We start from the raw sequence: 27,918 nt of genomic DNA on the forward strand, positions 1-27,918 counted from the left end.
AGACTACAAGTTGTTCCTGAAATAGGTAGTTTTTTTAAGTGGGTCATTTTACGACGCTTTATGAACTGAAATAGGTAGTCATATTTAAGGTGAACATCCCTACAAGAATACATAACTTGAAATAGCATGAAATATGATTATTTTCATTTGTCTATCATTTTGTAGCTGAATTTACATATTTACTATATCCATATAAGTATTTCCATGTATGTACATATTTACAGAGCTACATATTTAGATATCTGCAAACCTTACTTAAGATATATCTAGATACTTACAGACGTGGACAAATTATTAGTCTAATCCTTTTTTCTTGGAAACATAATATAGGCCTAATTTGTCATATCAACTATCAGTATAATTCACGGAGTTTCTATTGTTGTAAATATGATTGTTTACATCTTCTGGTATATTTTTCCAATGGTTAAGTATATTTTGTCTGGCTGTGTTCGTACTACTGGTGTTTTAATTATATATTGCAGAAGATATTCAACAGTCTGTTCTCCCATGGCCTGCAAGAAGACCGGACATGAACGAAATTTAAAAATCTGTGATCTATACTGAAGAAGAAAGTGAACAAAAAGAGGCTTACAATAAAACATGAACTCATTTAAGCACTGTCTGATATTTGGCTAAATGATGCTGATATTTTAAGAAAGTGTCAAACTTTGGTTTCCAGTATCCTTGACAAACCAACGTGTTAATAAAGAATAAGGGAATGTTCACAAAATATTAGTAACCTCCAGACTCAATTTTCTGTTCAATATATCTGTGCAAAATGCATTTTTGTTCATTATTTCTGCCGACAAATCCAGTTTTGTTACACATAAAATTAATTTAGTCCAATAATATATATATATATATATATTATGTATATAATTCATCTACAAGTTAAGAATGGACTTTCTGAAAAGCTGTATTATACACACATGTTCGAAATGACTTACAATTGGAATTCGATGTTTCATTCTATTCCTATAGTCTGTAAATGACTTAACCTTGGAAAGGCTCGTGTCTATTACTTACTGAACTTCAAACGTTGAACACTTGAATATGCCTTATAGTAGGATTCGAAAACTTGTGAATATTAAAGTGTTTCAGAAGTCGTCACCTCAAGTGTGTGATATACGAGACAAAACTACGTACAGTATATCGTACAACATGTGTATATGTTCTTATACAGCCACTGAATATGAGTTTTACTCGTTAGGGCATACTCAATAAATTAAAAAAAATTGAAAGTATCAATCTTATATCAGATATGAACTTCTCCACACCTGTATAGCATGCTCATATTATTCTGAGAATCCGTCGAGTGTATGGGTGACACTCGTGTAATGGGCTTGTCTTCCTTTTTCCGGTCTGCGGTGTTCGTTTTTGAGGCGTTTCCGGCACTAACAGTTGGGTTGTTTTCCTTCCCATTGATCTCCGACCCTGGATTTCTCTCTTCTGATGCCACCACGGTATCCTCTGGGCTGACCTCTACATTCCTCTCTCCTGACTTCACTCCATCTTCCTCCAAGCTGTCCACTGTCTCCAGTTCGAATCTGGATCACAGCCTGCGGTTCATGACGAGCTTGTCGTATTGCATGACAGCATGGCATCCCTGACGCCGGGTCTCGAACATATGGCGTTTAAGAAATTCCCTCTCTCGCCTAATCCGCTCACTGAATTAGGGCTGGGGACGGAGCGGTTCGGTTCGGAGCAGTTACTGTGACGTCATTACTCGGTTGAACCGAGTACAGTACCGAGTACAAATTTGTGGCGGCACATTTAAAATTTAGATAGATTGAGTCGATTTTAGAACGTATTTTGAAAGTGAACCCAAGCGTGTTTTAAAAGCGTTGTAGTAAAGCGCTTTCGTTTTGCCAATTGATGAGAAAAAAGTGCTTCTCTTCATTGTAAAATGACGATTGCAAATTTCATTTGCGTGATTACAACTATTTGCGGAGTTTTTTTTTTTTTTTTTTTTTTTTGTATGAAAGGCCTATTTAACTTTCAGTGTTGTTATATATGATAGACGAAATAAAATTTATAAAATAATTTATAATACTAACAGCTAATAAATTAACATGTGAGGTAAACGTTAAATGCTGCAGCTAAGTAAAAAAGAAGATCCATGAAGGGCTGCCTAAAACACTTCAAAATAACACAGAATTATTTACTATTACGGAAAATGGATAAAATAATCAACAAAACGTGGAATCTTAAACTGAAAAACATAATGCTTATTTATTTTATAACATTACTAGCCTTCAATACAACCATTTTCTCTTTGGTGAAGAGTAATATTATTGATAAATTAAAGTAATTAGGTAACATAATTCGTAGAAATAAATACAAATAGAATGATGACTGATGAGTTAACACAAATCAAATAAACACAAATAGAAAAAAATATATAATGCACTTCTTTTAATATTAATCAAACTCTCTAATATTATGATAATAATAATAGTAACAATAATAATAATAATAATAATAATAATAATAATAATAATAACAACAACAACAATACTTATGGCTTTTAAGGAGCCCGGAGGTTCATTGCCGCCCTCACATAAACTCCCCATCGGTCCTATCCTGAGCAAGGCAATTCCAGTCTCTACAATTATATCCCACCTCCCTCAAATACATTTCAATATTATCCTCCCATTTACGTCTCGGCCTTCCCAAAGGTCTTATTTCCTCCGGCCTCTCAACTAACACTTTATATGCATTTCCGGATTCGCCCATACGTGCTACATACCCTGCCTATCTCAAACGTCTGGATTTAATGTTCCTAATTATGTCAGGTGAAGAATAAAATGCATGCAGTTCTGCGTTATGTAACTTTCTCCATTCTCCTGTAACTTCATCCCTCTTAGCTATAAATATTTTCCTAAGCATCTTATTCTCAAACACCCTTAACCTCTGTTCCTCTCTCAAAGTGAGAGTCCAAGTTTCACAACCATATAGAAGAACCGTTACTATAATTGTTTTATAAATTCTAACTTTCAGCTTTTCTGAGAGCAGACTGGATGATAAAAACTTCTCAACCGAATAATAAAACGCATTTCCCATATTTATTCTGCGTTTAATTTCCTCCCGAGTGTCATTTATATTTGTTACTGTTGCTCGAAGATATTTGAAATTTTCCAGCTCTTCAAAGGAAAAATTTCCAACTTTTATATTTCCATTTCGTACAATATTCTGGTCAAGAGACATAATCATATACTTTATCTTTTCGGGATTTACTTTCACACCTCTCTCTTTACTTGCTTCAAGTAAAATTCCCGTGTTTTCCCTATTTTTTTTTGTGGATTTTCTCCTAATATAGTCACGACATCCGCATAAACAAGGAGCTGATGTAACCCGTTCGATGCCATACTTTCTCTGTTATCCTGGACTTTAATAATAATAATAATAATAATAATAATAATAATAATAATAATAATAATACTATATAATAATACATATTATTATTATTATTATTATTATTATTATTATTATTATTATTACGTACAGTCATATGTTCAGACTGTCAGTGTTCATTACGCCCACTTGACAGGTCATATAATAGAATGAACTCCTCTTCAATACTAGAGGCCTTTCAGCCCGCCTTGGGAATAAGGAAATAATTTGTCCTGCATCAGAAAATATTTAAATGCAACAGTACCAACGTTTTTGTCTGCTAGAATTAAGTAAAACACGTGAACTCTGTTTGAACGTTTGAACTGACCGGTAACGGCTACGGTTAACCGAGTAACTTCGGTGCTCCGCTGCCAAGCACATAAACAGATAGAACCGAGTAACTCAACGGATCTACTCGCTCCGTCCCCAACTCTACACTGAATACCCTGGGGTAACGTTTCTATATTTCCTTACTTGTCTCCGACATGTAAGGAGTGCCATCGGTCACCAACAGAAAGACGTTGTCGCGCTGAATTCCATCAGGCCACAAAAGACACAATGATGCTTCAAACAGATTTACCAGGTGAATGTTTGACATGTTTGGAATTCTCAGAATTGAACAAATATGGCTACCTTGGTTCGTTAGAAGGGAGTAGCGCGACAATTTACCTATAAACTTCCATCATCATCTACAATTTTGTCTGTCACAGTTTTTCATAGGCCTGTTGTTTAATACATACTCATAGCAAAAAGGAAATAATCCTGACGTTTTGTAGTTCGACATGGAAGCTTCCTTCCTGTACATTTCTCTATGAGTTTTACAAATTGTTGGTGGCCTATCTGCACACACTATCATTTTACACAAATCTCTGATACAGTCAATTTCGCCGTCCGGTTTCGTTTGCGACGTTGTAAGACATGTCTGCAGCAACCTTATGCAATAGTTTTTTTTAGTAGGCCCTATTATAATGAGCCTATATATTTACAATTTCGTCCTCTTGTAGCTAAACGACAAACTTTGCACTGAATTGATTAGTGTCCAGTTTCTTCACAATATTTTACTTAATATTTATTCGTTGGAGCATATTGTTTGTACTGTATGCACTGAACGACTGAACTTCCGATACCTTCATATAACACCGTCTCCTTAAGATCACTGTAATCAGTGGTTGTCTTATGCTGAGTGTAAACAGGCACTGCATGACGTACCTATACCAGTAGTTTTTTTAATTGTTATTTAACGACGCTGTATCAACTACGAGGTTATTTAGCGTCGATGAGATTGGTGATTTTTTTATTGGGTTATTTTACGACGCTGTATCAACATCTAGGTTATTTAGCGTCTGGATGAAATGAAGGTGATAATGCCGGTGAAATGAGTCCGGGGTCCAGCACCGAAAGTTACCCAGCATTTGCTCGTATTGGGTTGAGGGAAAACACCGGAAAAAACCTCAACCAGGTAACTTGCCCCGACCGGGATTCGAACCCGGGCCACCTGGTTTCGCGGCCAGACGCGCTGACCGTTACTCCACAGATGTGGACGAGATTGGTGATAGCGAGATGGTATTTGACGAAATGAGGCCGAGGATTCGCCATAGATTACCTGGCATTCGCCTTACGGTTGAGGAAAACCTCAGAAAAAACCCAACCAGGTAATCATCCCCAGCAGGGATCGAACCCATGCCCAAGCGCAACTTCAGACCGACAGGCAAACGCCTTAACGGACTGAGCCACGCCGGTGGCTATATATACTAATAGTTACAAGCTTATGCGCACATAACTTCTTTGTTAGAGTTCCGAAACCGCCAGTCCTGCTTATGACTCTTCTTGGGCTTGTTATAGCAGCGCTAACAACAGCTTCGATTTCGAAAACAGCTTCGATTTCGAGAACACGCCTACGTCCACCAATGCGTGGCATGTTAACAGACCCATTCTCTTTAAACATGTTATACCATTAAATTATAGAATTGTAATTCGAACCATTTTCACGACGAAAATGAAATTGAATTCACGTTACACTTTGGAATTCTGTAACACACAACACCCATTTAGCTTATTGTTTTGCAGAAAATTACAACTTTATTTGTTTTTACAGTCGTCGCTAGGTGATTGATTTCATTTGTTCGTAAGAACAATGGTATAAAACTTCTGTATTTTAATATCATATCGAGGCTGAAATAACTTTTGTCACTCCCGATATAATTTTTATAGCAATTATTTAACTTTAGCCGCGAAACCAGGTGGCCCGGGTTCAAATCCCGGTCGGGGCAAGTTACCTGGTTGAGGTTTTTCCGGGGTTTTCCCTCAACCCAATACGAGCAAATGCTGGATAACTTTCGGTGCTGGACCCCGGACTCATTTCACCGGCATTATCACCTTCATTTCATTCAGACGCTAAATAACCTTGATGTTGATACAGCGTCGTAAAATAACCCAATAAAAAATTTAACTTTATGTTTTTCCAAATGAATTAGACTGTATGTTAGAAAAATCTTGAAGTGTATCTTCGGAAGTGTAAAAGAAACTGATAATGGAAAATACGAACAAATGGAGAGGTGTATAGGCTGCTTGGTGATCAAGAGATTGTCTCGCAAATTAAAGAATGAATGAATGAATGAATGAATGAATGAATGAATGAATGAATGAATGAATGAATGAATGAATGGATGGATGGATGGATGGATGGATGGATGGATGGATGGATGGATGGATGGAATGGATGGATGGATGGATGGATGGATGGATGGATGGATGGATGGATGAATGAATGAATGAATGAATGAATGAATGAATGAATGAATGAATGAATGAATGAATGAATGAATGGGATTCGAAAGAGATTCAGAAACGGACAAGCAAGTGTTTAAACAGGGATTCGGCCCACCAAGATTTAAATGTGTAGAAGGTGTTAAACATGATAGGCCTATACGAGTAAGAAAGCTAGAAGTCAGCAATTGGTAGAGACGAGCACAGGATAGGACTATGTAGAGAAGGATTATTCAGAAAGCCAGGATTGACAATTGATTATAGTGTAACTGATGATGATGATGATGGTGATAGTGATGTTGATGATAATGATGGTTCTGTCACTAGTTCTAAAGACAACTTAAGGGGTTAGGTATAGCTTACAGCAGTAAAATTTTGGAAATACTCGTATTCAACATTTTTTTTCCTCCATTACTGTATCTTGTACAATAATGAAAATTAGCATATGTAAAACAATGTGCAGTGTGTTCTCCGAAAGACGAAAGAGCTTTCAATATTGAATCATATTTTCGCACAGGTACTGTCGTCCGTTTGCCTACGTCGCATCCCGGTTTCCCTCACCTGTTTCTGTTCGCTCATCTGTAAAGTCTCGGAGCTGGGCTATCTTATCTCTTTTCTGAAAACGTTAATTTCTGTTAGGAATTGGACGTCTACCTAATATTACACAAGTGTTTAAAAGAACTTAAATAAAAGGGCCTCGTTAAGTAATTAACTGTCACGTGATTCCCCTCCCCCTTTCTACGACCCTGCGACAAAACCACTTGAACGGACAGTAGATAGCATTTCTGAGTAATTTTATCTTTTCGGATCGGGCAGAAGTGAAGATTTAATTTACAATGCGTAAGGTACTCTTTTATAGAGTAGGTACAGAATTATTTCAACATGAGTTACTCGTACGAAGGACGAAACTGGTAATTGGAATTAGGTACAATAGTCTACAGTGTGATAATATGCACAAAAGAACTGAAGCCTGTATCGAAATGAATGGCCACCATTTTAAAAAATGTGTTTAAATATCCATATTATGATAATTTTCAATTTAACTTCCTTCTCTATATTGTACGCTAATGCGCTGCAACAGTACAATATACAATGCATAATCAATACGTTCGAATGGATAGCTAAGTGTTAATACAATACTGTATTTTGATTAAACAAAAACCTAATAAAAATTATCAAACTCGAAATTGCGATATTTCCTAGTTTACATAAATGGATGAACTATTTTTCTTCCCTCCTATACCTACTCCAGTCGTGGAAGGGGTAGCAAACAGTGTTTCCTGTTTTAATCGTTAATAGAAAGGTATAGCCAGATTAATATTAAAAATGTTAGTAAAAATAAAATGATGTCCCTGTACTTTAAAACGATATGAGATTGACCGAAGTTTTACTGAGGTACGATTTTCAGCGTTGTACTGGGTATATTGCTTGATTACTTAGACACCTTCGGTTCACTGGAGCCCTCCTTTGACTTCCAAGAAAGCGTGTGATATCCTGTTGGTTCTGCTTCTGTTCCTCCTTCAGTGAGTCAATGAACCTCCAAAGGGATGGAGATAAGTCAATAACAATAATTTTGAAGATGAAGCATTGGTTTACTTCTGTCACTCTTAACTTCTGTCATATTCAGAACTGAAAATATTAATGATTAGAAAGAAGTTACTGATAATTTACTGCGTTACTGTGGAAATAGAAATTTTAAATTATTGTCAAAACGGAATGACAAGTATATTTGTTCTGTTGGCTAACTATAGGGTGAGACAAAATCATATGGAATGAATAGCAATGGACGAAATGCCTTTCTGGACGAGACAGGTTGTAGACATACATTGCACGAGATTTGAGTTGGACGAAATGTCGTGGAAGCTTTCAGCCTTGATTTTACAAACGTAGGTACGAAAAAAAAATTGTAAAAAACCTTAAAAAGAAGCTCCAATTTCCTCTGCCCACCGACGGCAGTTTTTTTTATTATGTGAGGAATAATCAAAACGGAAGCAGTGCAGTTAAGTTAATAACGGAAACATAAATTTAAACAGGTCCTATATCTTAATAATGGAACTCTCTATATCTGATTATTTAACATCTTAACCTGGACATTTTCCTCTGAGACTTGAACTCTTTCAACAACTCAGTTGAGAAGAATCGAAACAGCAGATATGAGACTGATAAGACTTTCAACAAGACATTTGCTACTAGACCATGTACCATATGGAAAAAAAAACAATCAACAAAAATTAAATATAGACGTCACGCACAAAATTCATACATACACATACAACTGAAATATACAAGGACAGATTGAAGTATTTGGACTATTGCTCGGAGCAAGGGAACAATTCCAAAATTCTCAGTTGAATGTTTTAAGTCTTTTGGAATTTCTTTAAAATTTTTTAAAATTATTGCTATAGACGTAATGAAATAGGTATTCTGTTCAAATTTTACATAATCACCTGTACACCTAAATTTCTTTATATTCTATCTGATTACTAATAATTATTGAATAAACGTATTTTCTCAAGGGTAGTTTCCATTTGAAGATAATAATCATAAATGCTGATAACAAAAATGTTTATTTTTATTTTTATTTGTTTAGTGTGCTGTATCTTTTGGCAACCCTTACTGGAGGGCAGCTACCTTCGTGGGATTTATACTGGGTGTTCAGTTCAAAATGTGTCATGGCTCGCTGTATACCGTCATGTGGCTAGCCGATGAGCCTAGAGAATTCAATCTTCCTACACTTCCGCAGAGGCGTATTACCTATGTGCCAGAGAAGTTGCCTAGCAAGTACGGCGGCCATTCTGAAGAGTACTTACCGATACGTACGGTAAAGCCGGTAGTGGCAGGAATGTGAACTGTTTGGAAACATGTACTGAGGTGAGTTTTTTCTTTCTGCCGGGATATGTGGAGAGGGTTAAGACGATTACTTACGTATTTGTTGACATTAACTTCGACGGTCAGCATGGACAGGGAGCATTTGATTTGTATTTTGGAATGTTGCCGTAAGCAACTGATGATAACAAATACCCTGCGTACGACTTGCCCGCGCAAAACACAGTTCGAAAGAGGTTATGGTAGCACAAAGACTTTACAGACCGCCATCTGTTGCTACGACGTTCAAGTTATACCGTACACGTTCTCAAGTTCAGATTGAATGCCTTGATTAATAGACAACTTCTCTGACATAAAAGCTGACACTCGCTTCAAATCGCTGATTCACAACAGTGACGTCATGACACGTTGAAATGAACACTCAGTATATAGAGAGAATTGCTTCGGAAAGAATCCCAGTCAATCCTACATTATGCACAACATAGCAGAAGAGCAAGAGGATGTTCTAAGAAACGTTGGAATGATCAGTTTTAAACTTGAGGACGAACAGACCGAAAGGTCTACTCCATAAAAATATTGATGATGATGATGATGATGATGATGATGATTATGATGATCATCATCATAATCATCATCATCATCAAATTAATTTTCCCAAAGTTGAGACCTAACCAAATCGCTTTCACGCAGCTAAAAGCGGTAGTCACCCTATTTTATAAAAAATCTTAGACTTGTTTTTCAAGATAGAATTTACAAATATCAAAAAATATTGCTCGTTTAGTAATATAGGATGAAACAACTTAACATTGATTTTCTTGTGTCACTTTCAGTAGTATCACGACTCCATATCTTCACAAGTGAACATAATTTGTGCTGTATAGCGTCAGTGTGCCTGTAAGAACTCTCGCGCTCAGAGTGCCGGTATCAAGTGGTACTGAACGTCGAGGCCTCTGAGAGTCTGGAGTGACACACAACTCCAGCGCGGCCGCGTCGCTGCATTCTTTTGTCAGCAGTCAGGCAACTGTCTAAAGTGAATTCAGTGCGTGGATTAGGTTAAACGACATGCAATAAAAAACGCGGAGATCAATGGATGGAACTACTCTTTCAAATTAAGTAGACTGTTCATAGAATGTTAGATAACAGGTAAAGAAGCAGTGATAGAATGACAACAGAGGTACAGAAATGTTTACATAAATCGTGCTGTTAGTCTCTGTATCGGCAAGAAATCTTATGGAATATGTGCCGCTGTGAAACAAGTCAGAAACTAATTAAATAAGTGAGAAACTAAGTCCATATTAAAGAGAAATTAGAAGTATTTTTTTAATTGCTAGTATCTTTGTCTTTTTCTACAGTATAATACTTCTCAAACTGGATTGTCATGACAACGAGATTGTTTGCTTTATCATTGTAATATTACTAGTGGCTTCTGCAGCAAATACTGCAAACTGAGTCCATAAGAAGTTCAAATAAAAATTGTTCAGATTTATTTTCAATGAAGAATACCAGACATTTTGAAAGTTATTTGCTTCCATAATAGTGAAACATACTCTCTCTTAATGTTTTTTTATGCCAAATACTTTTCCTTGAACCTATCCGTCTTCAGTTCTTGAGTTTCAATGCGAAATCGCAAGTAACAATGTCAAGACTATCAGCGAGTTTTTCATGTGGGAGTAATGAAGTAGCTATTTCAGGTCATTGCGGATTGTAGGTGAAAGTTAAGAAAATGTAAGGTTTGTCATGCTTTGAACAAAAGACTTAGGGTGCTATTCATAGGAATTTCGCAGCACGCGCTACGAACGTGCTAAACTAGCCCCGGCTATCCACTGGTTGCTTGTACAGAATTCAAATCATATCCTATCTCTAACACTGGTTTATGAATGCAAAAAATGCTGATCATCCACCGGAAGCCCGCGCTAAGAATGTCTATGAATACGGTCCTAAGGATCTTGGTATAGCTGCTGCATGTTTCGTGAACTACCCTGAAATGTAGAGGGCAGAATCACTTTTTCCCACTAAGAGATCTTGCTGAGGTGAGTAAGAGACTACAAAATCTTGTAGGCCTCTTATTTTATCAATAAGTAATACCTTTTGGTCTTTTCTTATGAATTGTAATTTTTTGCGCTTCTTCCAGACAATACTGATCTATCAAATACTGCTGGATTAATTTGTGTAACAATGAATGTTATTTCGTATATTTTCTGTAATATAGGCTGTTGTGAGGAATTTATTGCTGAGATGTGGAAAATGAGTCGAATGATATGTCAGAGTTGTAGAATCTTATATGCGCCCTAAATAAAATTGTTCATCGTAAATCGTTAGCAATTTCAGTGTTTCATTTGTTGCTGGTTGGGGGAAATAAACTTACTCATCACGGTTTTTTATTTTATTGGGTTATTTTACGACGCTTTATCAACATCTAGGTTATTTAGCGTCTGAATGAAATGAAGGTGATAATGCCGGTGAAATGAGCCCTGGGTCCAGCACCGCAAGTTATCCAGCATTTGCTCGTATTGGGTTGAGGGAAAACCCCGGAAAAAACCTCAACCAGGTAACTTGCCCCGACCGGGATTCGAACCCGAGCCACCTGGTTTCGCGGCCAGACGCGCTGACCGTTACTCCACAGGTGTGGACTCATCACGGTAACAAGAAGTGAAATTGCATGCTATTTTCCCTACAACAAAATATGCTTGGCAGCGATCACAAATCTAATCAATTAAACCAAAGAAATATGAAATTAATTTTGATCTAGTTTAAAGACGCAGCTAAAATAGGAAGCATGACTCAATTACTACCAAGGAAAGTTAGAGAATCAGACATATAAATATCTATATCACACTGCAATTACATATATGAAAAGGACCCACACCACTTGATTAATAATTGTAAAAGTATTTCATTTTTAATAACAATATTGTTACCTTACGTAAGTTTTATAGATTTCAGTAACATAAGTTTATATAGGCCTATAGCCGTTACTCAGTAAATTATAGAAATGAAGATCTAATATAAAATATTCTTTCTCTGCGTCTACTTACATAAAGCCCCAAAAGGTTTCACTTTCATATATCAGTATAGCATTACGTGTTGCATTAACTATAATAATATTTCATTTTTAATGGTAATAATGTCATCAGACATTCTTAAGTTTTGTAGTTCTTAATATCCAATACACAGCTGTACTCGGAAAACTACAAACCAGAGAATCAGACCTGTAAATTATTTTTATACGTTATCAAAAAATTGCACAAATGAAGATCGACATATTGACATTATGATGGGAAAGAATCTGAGCCGTCTGAACTCTATGTCAGCAATCCTGTAGGTCATGGCCTTCGTGTAATAGCCTATTGTTTATTGTAGCGTGTGTTTTGTTTTATTCTGAAATGCAACACGGCCGAATTTTTTTTTTTCTACATCCGGCCAGAGGCCATTTTCCGAAATATTTCTGTTTTTCAGGTTTTCAGTTTTCTGTTTTCTGTTTTCTGTTTCTGTTTACTAACTAACACTAACACAACACCCATGCCCGAGGCGGGACTCGAACCCACAACCCTTCGGACCAAGCCGTAGAGTCATTGCGTGCCTCTACGGCTTGCGCCACCCGGGTCGGCTAATTGATGCTCGCTTCGCTTAAGGAAGCGAACATCAAGTCGGCGTGAATGCAATTAATTAGTTCTCAAAACTGACGAAAGATGGATTTTGGAAAAAAGGAAAATGATGTAGGAAAATTGATATTTCACTGAAAACTACTATTTTTTCGAAAAACTTTGGGTTCCAAGCTTCAAAATGAAGGGTCATTTATTAAAATCCGTTCAGCCCTTTTCCCGTAATTTCATTTACCAGTTGAAATTATAAATATAGATAATACTTCTCAAATTGGATTGTCATGGCAACGAGATTTTTTGATTTTTCAATGTAATACACTCAGGGACAAAAAAAAAAACCGGACACTTTAATATTTGCTGGTATTTTTCAAAAACATTACCTTCTCATACAATATTATGGTAGCCATCTGTTGTTATGGAGACGTGTATACATTGTTGATTGTTTTTTGTTTTATAAACAAGCCATTACAACCAAATATTCCAATTTTGCTTTCGGAGTCTCAGCTATAACAATTTTGTCTCAACCATATTGTGCTTCATTATCGTTATCATTCGTTATTTCTTTATTTTTACATTTTCTGAGTTTAAGTGGGGTTGTAACATTTGTCTTAAAACAAGATGCGACCTGAAGATGTGGCTCGAGCTGTAGCCCTTTACGATGATGGACGCAGTGTACGTTACATTGCAAATGTTATGAATATGGCTAGAAGCAAAACCCATGATGCCATAAAACGGTATAGAGAGACCCTAGAATATACCAGAAGACCAGGTTCGGGTCGTCCAAGAGCTACAAATCCAAATGAAGACAGGTATATGGTGTTGAGAGTTCTTAGGGAGCGCAACCTGCCAGCTACTAGTGTAGTCCAGCAATTTGTTAACATGCATGGACGCCCAATTTCGGCCAAAACAGCTAGAAGGAGGTTGAAAGCAAGTGGACTGATATCAAGTAGACCTGCAACTGGTCCCAGACTTCTCAGGATGCATCGAGTTGAACGACTGCGTTTTGCAAATGATCACAGGGATTGGAGAAATGGACAGTGGAGCTGTGTTCTGTTCACCGATGAGTCCCGTTTCAATCTGTACTCACTTGATGGACGTGAAAGAGTTTGGAGAAGGAGGGGAAAACGATTTTCACAGTGTTGCATTTCCGAAAATGTGCCGTATGGAGGTGGTGGAGTGATGGTTTGGGCAGGAGTGTGTACGGATGCTCGTACAGAGTTGGTTTTTGTTGAAAATGGAAGACTAACATCTGATAGGTATATAAATGAATGTTTGGCTGATCATGTTGTGCCATTTGGCCAATTTGTAGGCGATAATTTTGTTTTAATGCATGATAATGCACGGCCGCATATTGCCCATGCGGTCGGAGATTATCTCCTAGAAGTGGGAATCCATGTTCTTCCATGGCCAGCAAGGTGTCCAGACATGAACCCAATTGAAAACGTGTGGGGGATGCTGGGACGGAGTATTAAGAATAGACGACCGAGACCAGAATCGTTACAAGAGTTGAGGCGAGCACTTGGCGAAGAATGGGAACTTATTCCTCAAGAAGACATTGCTAACCACATTGAGAGCATGCCAAGACGTATGGATGCAGTTATTCAAGCCAGAGGGGGTAATACCCGTTACTAAAAAGAGTTTTTAATGTTTAAGGCACCATAAAATGAAAAAACAGTTAGACCAAACGATGCCATAGTTATACGCCCTTTGTAATTTTTTGTAAATTTTCTCATCAGAGATTTTTTTTTTCAAATGTTGTCGTATAAGGTGCTAAATGAAACATTGTTTTGTTTAAATGGGTTTTGTTTCATTTTGAAATAATTGGCAACAAAATACAAGCAAATATAGAAGTGTCCGATTTTTTTTTTTGTCCCTGAGTGTATTATGTTCAAGATTGACTATTTCAACGGATTAATTGGAGTAAAGTGGTGTTTTATTTATGTATTGCTAAGTTTTTATTTATACGCGCTTTAACATCCAGATTATATCGCGTGTGTAAGATTACTGGGAATATCAGTAAACCATGAACTATTGGTACGATTATCTTTCTATTGCCAGATGTTTTATATGGCTTGTAATATTTTAATTGATTTAAATTTTAATGATTACGATAATGGCGATTAAGGAGGTAATGAATATGCTATTTAAACTTACAATTCGGCATTTTCGTTTGTAACTGAAGGAAACCATGAAAAACCTGTCAGATTGGCCGGTAATGAGGCTTGAACCCGCGATCTCTCGAACGCGAGTATAGTGCGATACCAAGGAGCCACCTTGCTCCGTTATTATTTTTTATTTGTAAATTGGGAACATTAAATTCAGACGTTTGAGATGGGTAGTGCATGTAACAAGTATGGGTGAATCCAGAAATTTAGTTGGAAGACGTGAGGGAAAAATATCTTTGGGGGGGGGGGCGAGACGGTAGAGGGGGGAAAATATTAAAACTGATTTGATGGAGGTACGATATGATGCTAGGGACTGGATTAATCTTGCTCAAGATAGGGAACTATGACGGACTTATGTGAGGGCGGCAATGAACCTCCGTGTTCCCTAAAAAGCCATTTGTAATTAAGTAAGTAAATGAAGCAATTTGTTCTCTGTAAAATCATACCGAACTTGTTCTATATTATTTCGAACGTGGATACAGTTTTTCGGAGGGGTTTCCTACGGTTTCACACCCATTATAGCTTAATTAAGAGTTGGTCCACGCAGTTCCAGTGCTTTCCAGAACCTTGTATTTAAAGAAACTGGTTTTGTTTTGTTATAGTTGCACAAAAATTACGAAGACCTATAAACAGATGTAATAATTGTTGAAGATTTAAGAAAAAACGCGAAACATTACATAGGACAACCTAAATAAATTAGCGAGGTGTCTGGAGATAAACAGCACAACAGTATGGCGAATACTTAGTAGACAATTTATACCATATCGTTAGAATGCAAGTCTTATTCGAACTGAAAGAAAATAAAGCTGAACGAAATGATTTTGTCATATCAACGATATCTGAAATTCAAGTAGATCCTTAGTGGAAATATTAAGTTTCAGGACAAGATGGAATATCGGAATAGGCTATCCGAAGTCTATTTCCTGTAACATTCGCCGTGAAAGCTCAAAATCGTATAAGAACCACAGTGACTTGAAAATGTTCCTTTTTTTTTACTGTCAATGCTCATAATTTTATTGTAAGAGTTAATCTTCCAATAATCCACATTCAAGCACCGAACAAGGGTTCCACTACTTATAAGTTTACAATTTGATGCTTCGCAAATCGTTTCATAATAATCATACTTGTTGAAGTAGCTGAAGATGGAATAACGAAAATATCACAGTTAATGTAAAACGTGATTATGTGACACTAGTTTTACGACATCTGAGCACTGAAAATGTACAGGGTGTTTCCGAGGTGGCGTTACAAACTTTCAGGGATGATGGAGAAGGGCACATGTATCAATTTGACTTAAGGAACCCTGGTCCGGAAATCACCGAATCGAAAGTTACAAGGAAAAAATAATTCTGTGGAAATGAAATAATTTTATTCCTCTGTACACCTTATTTATATGTATTTATCTGAACATCTTACACATACTGTATTCATCTGACTTTGTTTTCGTTGTCTACTTACAGTATTCCATTCAGTGCGCTGTCTGAGGGGTGGGGACAGGAAACTACACTAAAGCAATGCAGATAGCGTAATGTGTAACGGACATGGTCGGTCTTGATATGCATGTCTGTAGACAGTAGTGTATGTGTACAAGTTGCAGTGTCCAGTCGATCAGTCCTAGTGCAATGGAGGAGTACACGAGAGCGGAATAAGCAGACCTGATTTTCGAATACGGAGGAGCCAATGGGAACAGTAGACAAGCTCACATATTGTATCGGGGCCAGTACCCACGTAGAAGACGTCCGGCCCATACCATCTTTTCACGGCTGTTCCAAAGGTTAAAGGAAGGAGGGCACGTGGTGCCAAATTACAATTCCATTTCCACACAACTATTTTTGCTTATAACTTTCGACTCAGTCATTTCCGGACCATGGTTCCTTATCTCAAATTGATACATGTGCCCTTCGCCATCATCCCTGAAAGTTCGTAACACCACCTCGAAAACACCCTGTATTTATGAAGGACTGTGGGCTTCCTCACATCGTTAACTTAACAAAACAATAAGTTACGTAACATTTTTGTAACCGCAATATCAGTAGATAATTTCCTTCAACTTATCCTGCAAAATCGCCAGATATTAACCCTCTAGATTATTTGTTGTGAGACTATCTAAAGCAGGGGTCGTCAGCACAGAGCACGCTGGGCTAGCCTCTCTTACCCGCAGAAAACGCAGTGCACTATAGTGCTCTCGTAGCTGCTAGCGGGTATACTCTCTATCTCTCCCTGTTGCACGACGGTGCGCAGGGGACGGCACCGCGTACCCATTGCACATTTCAGCGAGTGCTGACGACCACTGATCTAAAGAGAAGAGTGTTTCAGAGCAGACCTGAGACAATTCATCAAGTGAAGGAATTCCAGAGTAAGAGCTCAAATTTACTGTTTGAAATACTTAGAAATGTCGTTACTTGTACAAAACGAATGGTGGACACATACAATATTTACGACGATAACGTTGTGACAATGGACGCTGCAGTAAAACTTTCATTTCTTACGCAGTAAGACAGCATCAGACATTTTAAGATTATATAGAAAATAACAAAGGTATGACAAATAAATTGATAAACCTCACGCACTATTCTTGGCTTTCATAACCATTCTCACAATCATGAACATCATCATCATTTTAATGATGAATGCTTTGTCATTTGGTTCGCATGAAGTCAAAACAATGCTTCTCACGACAATTGCAAATAGAGGGCCAAACTACCAGACGCAACATCCAAAGAAAGGAAGAAATCTGTACTCTCCTGCAGAAAATCGACTCACGGTGGCTTGAATTTATAGATAAAAATCATGCTCCTTGAGGCGTTTCGTTCATATGCTACAAGTTGAGTTAGACTGCCCTACCTTATTCTGGTAGAGTTTCCGTTGTTGCTCTCACTTCTGTTACGTACCTGGAGAAAAAACAAACCAGAAGAACATTATTACATAATTATATAAGATATATATAGGTATATGTATATATTACATATATATATACCTACTTATATGCATAAATAATGGGAAAATTCATTTTGCTGCTGATCAACTTTTACATATTATTTTAAAACTAGATTAAAAAATTATATATGTAACTTACATATACTAAATTAAATTACAAAAAATAGCTACAGTAAAATATACAGAGAAAAACTGACAGGGCATTTATGAAATCCCTTGAATTGCGTGTTATAATTTTAGGTTAGGTAGTGATGGATTTAATGATCAAATAAATACTACCACAGGCAGGATGAGTACATGCTAGCCAATAATTAGACAATGGAGCCAGTCGGAAAAAGCATATTACATAGAGAATATAGCGAGACAAATCGCGTGGAAAATAATGAGTCACGAAGTTTATATTACACTTCTGTTTCCTTAGTTCCACGAGTGACGTCAGAGTATACCTTCAACTACAGTTTTCCTCTATTGTAGGCAGATTATAGAAATTTATTATCAAAATAACATGTCTAGCTTTTAAACACAGAGAACCGAGCAGGAGTGAAACTTGATATTACATTGAAACACGCATTGGGTGTAATATTTATTTCGAAAATTTAAAGAATGCAAAAAAATAAGATCACAAATTTTATTGTTAAAGTAATCGGTCTTACTAATTCAATTTTCAAAACTTCAATAGTGCAGAAGCACTCAAGAATAAAAACATTCAACACTTTGACAAAACTATGATAGAATGGAGAGAAACCTGGACGATCAGAAAGCAAAATAATCATAAATGATATAATTATCACAAAGAAATCTGATGTCCGATGTACAGTGGTAGCCAAAAGTATAGAGCACCACTTTAAAAATTGACACTTTTTAAAATATGATGTTTATATTGAAAGTACTTCCTGAATATTTATTAGTAGACTTCGTGGAATTGCCTCGAGAATCTCAAGGTTTACTGCGCACGCGGTATAGACTTTATGAGAAGGGGCGTGCAACGGATGGAGTATGCCTCTAATGTGAACACTGAGCAGTAGGCCTATACTGCGGTTACAATAAAACCTGTATCCTGCATTCAAGAAATATAATGAATGATCATTGAAGTAGGAAATGTCTAAACGTGTAAAGACACAATTATTTTATAGTGAGATATATTAACTCTTAAAATTTAATGTAAGATACTCACATCATCCTTGAATATGTGCATTGCAGTGAAGAGTTACGAACATTTTGAGTGACTGCAAAATAACCTCATCTGATGGTCACTTAAACATTTTTTATTTTAGGAAAATGTACATTCAACATCACACGATGTAATACGTACATATTTGAAGAACGGAAAGTCACTACTTTTTAGTACACCAACTTCAGATGTCTTGTCGTGACCTGATCGTACATCATTTTGTACGAAGTTGTGAATAGGCAGAATTTTTAGCAATAATGTTTCTCAACTTACATTTCACTTTTTTTAAAATTAGTGAATTGTTATTTTGAATAACGGTTTGTGATACTTTATCCACTATATTAAGGGCTTCTGAGAGTTGTAGTTTAGACGATTCTAACAGGATGATGCTTTTGGACACGATTTTAAAATTAGAATCAATGAACAGAATATCTTCCAATAGCTGTTCAGAAGGCAATGACTTTACAACTGTCTGTGCTATCCAATGCATCAATTACCTCCATTATTTTGCCGTAATGTTCTGCATAATAATTAACACAATCCAACCACGTTCCCCAACGTGTCAAGACTGGCTGCGGGAGTAAGGGTATTCCAGGGGCAATTATTTGTAACAGCAACACTCTCATTGTAGTATGTTTGATTGAATTCTTGTCTGCACTGAACAAATGTTAAGCTTTGACTATTCGAACCACAGTAATGCAAAACAAGTGCTTACATAGGCATACATTAGCTGTAGTTGCTCTATCTATTTGGACCGGTAACAACTCTTAACATGAACTGCTTATACTACGAGACCGGGCGGTCGCTCACCTCCTCTATACTACCGTACATCGGCAACCTGATTGCATGCTGCGTGTGGCAATTCAACGAAGTCTATTTATTAGTATTGAAAATATACTGGTTCCAACTGAATATGTATAAAGTTTTAATTTTTTTAATTTTCAAAAAGTCCACACCTCTGGAGTAACGGTCAGCGCGTCTGACTGCAAAACCAGGTGGCCCGGGTTCGAATCCCGGTCGGGGCAAGTTACCTGGTTGAGGTTTTTTTCCGGGGTTTTCCCTCAACCTAATACGAGCAAATGCTGGGTAACTTTCGGTGCTGGACCCCGGACTCATTTCACCGGCATTATCACCTTCATATCATTCAGACGCTAAATAACCTAGATGTTGATACAGCGTCGTAAAATAACCCAATAAAAATAAAATTTTCAAAAATGATTTTTTTAATATTTTTGTGTTTTTAATTTTTTACATTTTTTTCAGATAAATGAATTTCTTAATAATGTAAATTAATTTCAAAAGCAACGGAAATATGGTTACGAAACAGTTTAAGGATGGATCTGTTATAATGTCGAGAAAAAATAGAGGTTTCTTATGTTTTCTTCAAGCCACAGAGTGACAACTGCGATTTATTGCCTGCAATAAACTTTTATTGTTAGGAGTGATCCCTTTTATTAGGGTTGGATGACTGTAGTTTGGGTGGAAGATATTTTGTTTATATGTCTCTTCACGCAGGTTGTGTGAATTGTAAATATAGATAGATGAAAGGAAATTGTAAAAATATTTGAGAACTTCAGTTGATTAGTTGTGTTCGTCAGAGTAAGTTGTTATCCGATTGTGTAAAAGACATTACACAATGGATAAGAAAGCAGTATCTGAAGCAGTCAAATGGCAAATCATAGGGATGCATAAATCCAGTAGAAATCAAACTTGCATAGCAAAATCACTCGGTGTGAGCAGACATTGCATTCAGAATACTTTGCCCACTTTCAGAAAGACACAATCGGTAACCGAGAAACTGCGTACTGGTCGTCCTCGAGTGACGTCTTCACGTGTGGACAAAACGATTGTGAAACTGGCTAAGAAAAATCGTAGAGTAAGTGCAATAGACATCAGTGGTGAATTAAAATCGAACTTGAATATAGAAGTGAGCAGGCGAACTGTCTCTAGACGCCTCACATCTGCTGGGATGCTGTCTCGTACAGTATTTCCCCAATGTACAAAACAAATTGATTTGTTATTTGTGCTCAGAACAAAATTTTCTCTTCACAATTTCACTTTCCTATTTCGCGTCTATGTATCGTACAACATTGTTTACATAATTTCTGGATCTGCTCTGTATACAAAATTAAAGAAAAACAAGTTTTGTGAAGCTTTTATATTAAGACAATAGACAGATTTCATTATTAGAATCCAGACCATGCCAGTGCTTACCTTGTGACCTTTTTGTTGCATTTCAATAGACGTGAAGTATTAGGAACATATTCGTAATGTGTTATCAGATTGCGTCGTCCTGTATACTTCATAAACCATCGCTTTGATTTTATAATATCGTCGGTTTACAAGTAAAACACCGTTAAGTAAAAGATATTACTTCTGAGAAAAAGGCGTATAATTATAATGTGCATAATGTATGTTTATAAACTTAGAATCGGGAAATTATACACATCTAAAGAGAAACAAGTTACTAAAAATAGTATTTTCAGAATTACGAAATGTTATGAAGAACTTTCAAATGCTTTTTTCTCAGAAGTAATGTTATTAATTTAATGTGTTTTGCTTTTATACACCTTTTCTGAACAGCCAGACTGTGAACACAGTTTTATTCAACGAACAAATAGGACCTAAATTTTGTAGGAAAAGGAATGTGTGGTGTGATGCCTCATGGAAAGAAGTAATCAGATTTTTTTATTATTATTATCATTATCATTATCATCATTATCATTATTATTATTATCATTATTATTATTATTATTATTACTATTATTATTATTACTTAAAACACGCAAATGAGTTCATGAAATTAAATTAAGTCAGTAGAATCTACTAATACAAAAATAGGAATAGATCTATACTGTACTATTTCAAATTCATTATTGTACCAACGCTGGCAGAAATTCCCTGCACCTCAAAAAGAGGACTTTGAAAATAAATGTAGAGAAGATGCCGTTGTGGCTATGTGAATAGTGTGTACACTTGCCAATTAAGTAGTCCGAGTTTCGATTCCCAACGTGGACAGTAGAAGACATTTATCCTTTGTCCACAGGATTGTGTGTTTGTCCTTTACCTTGTGATAGTCCTGTGAAGTCTCTGCGGTGATCCTACGTCATTCCGATCCTATGACGTGGAAGGCCCTGCATTTATGAGAGTCTAGTGTACGATCAGATGAGACTCCTTCCCTTACCCGCAGTGGTAAGTCGGACTTCAAAGAGGGGGTTAAGAAGTGAAAAAAAAGGAAGAAATAACAATGTACGAAAAACAGGGTTTTTCCGGGCTAGTGTTACAAACTTTAAGGGATGATGGGGAAGGGCACATGTATCAATTTGAGGTAAGGAACCCTGGTCCGGAAGTGACTGAATCGAAAGTTATAAGCAAAAATAATTGAGTGGAAATGAAATAATTTTATTCCTCTGTACATCTTATTTATGTGTATTTATCTGTACTTATCTGTACATCTTACACATACTATATTCATCTGACGTTGTTTACGTTGTCTACTTACAGTATTCCATTCAGTGCGCTGTCTGAGGGGTGGGGACAGAAAACTATTCTAAAGCAATGCAGATAACGTAATGTGTAACGGACATGGTCGGTCCTGATATGCACGTCTGTAGACAGCAGTGTATGTGTACAAGTTGCACTGTCCAGTCGATCAGTCCTAGTGAAATGGAGGAGTACACGAGAGCGGAATAAGCAGACCTGATATTCGAATACGGATGAGCCAATGGGAACATTAGACAAGCTCACAGATTGTATCGGGGCAAGTACCCACGTAGGAGACATCCTGCCCTTACTGTCTTTCCACGACTGTTCCAAAAGTTAAGGAAAGGAGGGCACGTGTTGCCAAATTACAATTCCATTTCTACACAACTATTTTTGCTTATAACTTTCGACTCAGTCAGGGTTCCTTATCTCAAATTGATACATGTACCCTTCCCCATCATCCCTGAAAGTTTGTAACACCATCCCGAAAACACCCTGTATATCGCTCTATGTCATCGCTATTGATAGTATAGTCTTAGTCCAAGAAACAGTTTACTATATTACGTATTTATTATATGAGATATATGCGTGGTCTCGGTTCGACCCCCAGTCAAGTTGAGAATTTTTCCTTGAAAAACCCATAGTTGCACTTGTGGTAATACTATAAGATCACAATTAGGATCTTCCTCGGAGTTCTCAGTTTCCTTCATGTTAGGCATGAACATATTTCGTCCTATTTGCATTAACCGCCGATCGGCTGACGCCAGTCAGAGGGAACTGGTCGAGGAACGAGCGAGGATCTTTGAGAATAGCTTATTCACCGACATTTTAATGGCAAATATAATTTTAACATTTGGGTGATTATAGAATGGTCGTTCGGCAAGTAAGCGCAGATATTACATTGATTGAAACTACAGTACAATTACTGTAACTACACAGCAAACATTCAGGAAAGTAGGCCTAATAGATAACAGCTGTTCTAGGGCTATTTCATTCCAGGATTTGAAATTTAGATTTCAATAAATCTAAATTCATGGCTATTCCACTACGAAGTATAATGTATGTCATGATTTTACATCATTTCCGCATTGAACTGTCTTAGAGGGCTTAAGACGATTACGTTCACCATGGATTAGGGAGGGAAGCAGGCCAAAAGAGTTTAAATATAAATATACCTTTGCGTGGTTTTGAAATGTTTCACTCCCTCAGTCGAAGCAGACAGCTGCGAACTCTCTTACTTCCTATTTTATAAGGTTGACCGGTACCTGGCTCCATAAACCACGTTCACGAGGGACGCTTTTTCTGCACACGGCGTCGTCTTTTGTTTTATCGGACATCAGAAATCGCCGGAGCGTAGGAGGCCATCCAGTCGTCAGGTTTCACCACTGAAATTCCCGCACCTAATGAAAATTCCATCCCTGACCGTCACTCCCAACCTCTCACCTCAAGTGCGGCTCCGAACAATAGCGGCTCAAGTCTGTAAGGTTGACAGATGAGTGTGTCATTACCATCAGCACTCTATCGTGACATATTCAGAGACCTTAGCACCGTGATTTATAACCTTCAGTATAATAGCATTATTATCACATTCACTACTATTGTCAAAGCTGTAATCATCACCATTTTAGCCATCATCTATATCACCATCATCATCAGCAACAGTAGTACCGGTTCTTTTGGCATTGGAGATAAAAGCTAAAAGTTACTTAGAGCTACACCAATAAGTAGGTGCAGATTTAGTCTTAAATGTATTAGGGTGATACATAAGTTCCTAGCATTTTTGTTTATCATAACACTACGTTGTTAGCAGATTTTTTTTATCGTTTGTCATTTCTTATTTGGAGTGTTGTGCTTCTAAATACGCCTTGAATTTTGCCAATTTGTAGAAGCTTTGCGTCTTTTGTAGGCTAAAGAAGATAGAGTGTCTAGTGGAAAAAGAACACTAACGACATATTCTTCTGTTTCAATTTAATGGAGGAGCTAAGGCAACAGAGGTGACTCGAAACATTTGTGTGTGTACGAGAAGAATGCCAGTGGAGAAAGAACTGCAAGAAAATTGTTCTGTCGTTTCAACACACAACATCCTGTATAAAAGTTAGTATTCATCCAAAGAAGATTATGTTATGCATCTGGTGAGATAAAGAAGGTGCCGTGTAACCATAACTGCTGACATATATTGTCAAGAACTCAGACGACTTCCGGCCGTAAATGAAGAAAAACGACAGGAAGACTGTATTAAGTACTGCTGAAACACGATACTGCAAGCCCGCACTCCGCTAACATGACAAAGGCAGCTTGGTTGAGAGTGGATTCCACATACCCCATATTTTTCCGATTTTACGCTCTCAGATTTCAACCTTTTCCATTCTCTTTTCAACAGTCTTCAAGGGAACTTTTTTGACAACGAATATGATTTACAAACTTGGCATGACGATTTCTTTAACTCCAAACCAGCAGATTTCTTCAGGCGCAAAATCGAAAAACTACCCCAGCATTGGCATAGAATCATGGATAATGAATGTAGGAGAAGATATTACTGACTAATTTCTATCTTCTATTCGTCTCATATAAAACTTTTGTCACAGGCGAAGAAAATCCTATGAACTTTGGCAACAACCTAGTGTATGATGTATGATAAAGTTCTCACAAAAGTTCGGCAAATATAGCTTATTAGGATCCGAGACAACTTAAGAATGAAGTGAAGTTACACTGCAACGGAGTACAGATAGAGTGAGGTGGCGCGTTGAGTTTTGTTTACCTGTGCGTTAGTGTACAAACCGGTTCGTGATCAGAGGTACAGTATTCTTCCGTCTCTCCCTGCGAAACGAACTCAGGCCATCACAGTGCATTTTCAATTCATAGTGAACAGTTTTTTTTCGAACTAGTTGCAAGTATGTACATGGTTGTTCATTGTAACGCTAGCGTCTTCAACGTCGCCGAGGGAAATGAAAACTGTATCCTACTTCATTTTCCACCGTCTCTAGATTGTACTATTAACAGTAGAATATAACGCAGCACATTAATGTCATTGTTTACATTCACAGTATGTCTGTCTACTATGTTCAGGAAACTCTATAGTCAAGTTGTGCGTACATTGGTTGCTAAAGTCCACGGATTCTTAGCCTGCTTATTACTGAAAATGAAACATCTTTTTTTTTTTTTTTGATAAACTAGAAAAGTTGTGATTTTTAAGCTGCATTTACTTTAGAAATATACCGGTTATACAGACTGGATTCTTATAGGCCTGTTATAAAGGAGAATATTCCAACTAGCTATAGCTATAAATGAACAAGCAATACTCTGCTCTGGTATAAATAATAAGTAATAATCGCCATAACCAATGGGTCTAGGGATTTTCGTCATCCATTGATTTGTCACAATTTATCACAATGCTTGTCGTTTCGGAAGAACGATACGTCACAGTACGAAATACGTCAAAAAATATAGCTACCGATGTAGCTCAGATGGTAGCGTGCTTGTCTATTGATTCGGAGCTGTGCTTCAGCGTGGGTACGACTCCCGCTTTGGCTGATTATATAGTATAGTTCTATCCGAGGTTTCCCCATTGTAAGGCGAATGTCAGGTAATCACCTGGAAAATCCTCGGCCTCGTCTACAAATACTATTTCCTTATCACCAATTCCAACGACATTAAGTAATGTAATAGTTACATCGTCAAATAACCGACTGAAATAAAATAATTCGCCAAAAAATAGCCATATTTCGCCGTTTAAAGTTCTCGTATAACAGCTGTAAGCAATAAATTCCAGTTCATTCAGGCTTCTTGGTTCAGAAGTAGAATTTTTCGTCGACTATACAGTAAAGGCATAGAGTCTGTACACAGATTTCATTTTAGAAAGTTTAATTGCTACTCCGCTCAAGATTCTTGAGAGATGTTGCTGAATAATGTGCCGATGTGCTAGTCGCCGTCCTCAGTAATTGTAAACATTCAGCTGACTATTCTTGTCTAATCAGGAGCATGATCTAAATGTTCTGATAATCCTTTAACTATACTTTCTTATCAGTGAAGTTAACTACCGTAGACCTACATTTATTATGTCGGTCACAGCGCTACACAATACGATTTCCTTGTACCGGGTCTTTCGAGGACATTTACCCTTTGCAACTAAGTTTGTCAACCTTAAGTTTAGCTTTCATTAAACTAATTTCTTTCCCTGAAATCTAATTCAGCCATAAATGTTTTGTGATTGACCTACTAAAATAACAGAAACCATGGAATTACTTTTTATGGTAGGAAAATAAAAACCATGGGAACGTTACGAATGCGTACCATGTGACATACAATCCTGTTACAAAAGCATATTATAGGCCTACTCGTATAATATACAGTACTGTGCGAAAATATAATGTATTTATTTATATTTCTGTATTTTCTGTTATTATTATTATTATTATTATTATTATTATTATTATTATTATTATTATTGTAGGTCTATTGTTAAGGTTATTGTTCAGCGGGACACAGGGCGAAAGATAAACCTGGACGACCAAAATTGATATGGTCAGATGGTGTAACGGACGATTCGGAAAGAAAAGTGTAATCGAAAATTGAGAAGGAGAACACAGGAAAGGAATAATTGATAGAGAGTTGTTGCAGACGCAAAGGCCCACCTCTGGCTAGATATATAAACTTAATATAACAATAAAAAGAGTCCAATATTATGGTATGGACACTCAAACAGAGAGAAACAAATAACTTGTTGGCTACGGACATGGAAACATTTAAGACAATCAATGAGAACATCAAGAATGGACAAAGTAAAAACTAACGCTAAGAAATAAATGGGTGTAAAGCAAAATACATCCCGCGCCGTGGCGTCGTGGTATAAAGGCGTCTTGCCTAGGACTCGCGTTACGGAATGCGCGCTGGTTCGAGTTCTCATGGGGGAAGAAATTCTCTCATGAATTTCACTGTATGAGACCGGTGGCCACCCAGCATCGTGATGCACTTGGGGAGCTACGATAGGTAGCGAAATCCGATTGCTAATGCCAGCTATAACGGCTGGGGGGATCATCGTGCTAACCACACGATACCTCCATTCTGGTTGGATGATCGTCTACCTTTGCTTCGGCATGTGGACGTGAGGCTAGCAGCCGGCTGGTCGGTCTAGGCCCTTCACGGGCTGTAGCGCCACGGATATTATTATTATTATTATTATTATTATTATTACTATTATTATTATTAAAGCAAAATACATTCCGACAAATAGAAGAACTACAATTGCTATGCGATATGTAGAGAGCGGAATTTAGACAAAAACCTATTTTTTTTCCTTGATAGGCTACATACAGGCTTGAGATTTAATATTTACATTTTTAATGGAAATATAGGTATAAATAAAGGGGTTTTATAACGTCTAAAATGGCTATTATGACATTAGTGCTTATTTTCAAGTCTTTTTTTTTTTTTTAAGATTTTGCATCTTTTTCATAACTGTTCACTGTTTTCTTAACAACCTGTACCGTTTACATTCCAAGAAGAATAACAACAACTCCTTCCTAGTAGTGAACAACACAATACTGTAGAAGTACCTCCGGGCCACCCCTTCTCATGC

The sequence above is a fragment of the Periplaneta americana genome, chromosome 3 (assembly GCF_040183065.1).
Source record: "Periplaneta americana isolate PAMFEO1 chromosome 3, P.americana_PAMFEO1_priV1, whole genome shotgun sequence".
Classification (NCBI taxonomy): domain Eukaryota; kingdom Metazoa; phylum Arthropoda; class Insecta; order Blattodea; family Blattidae; genus Periplaneta; species Periplaneta americana.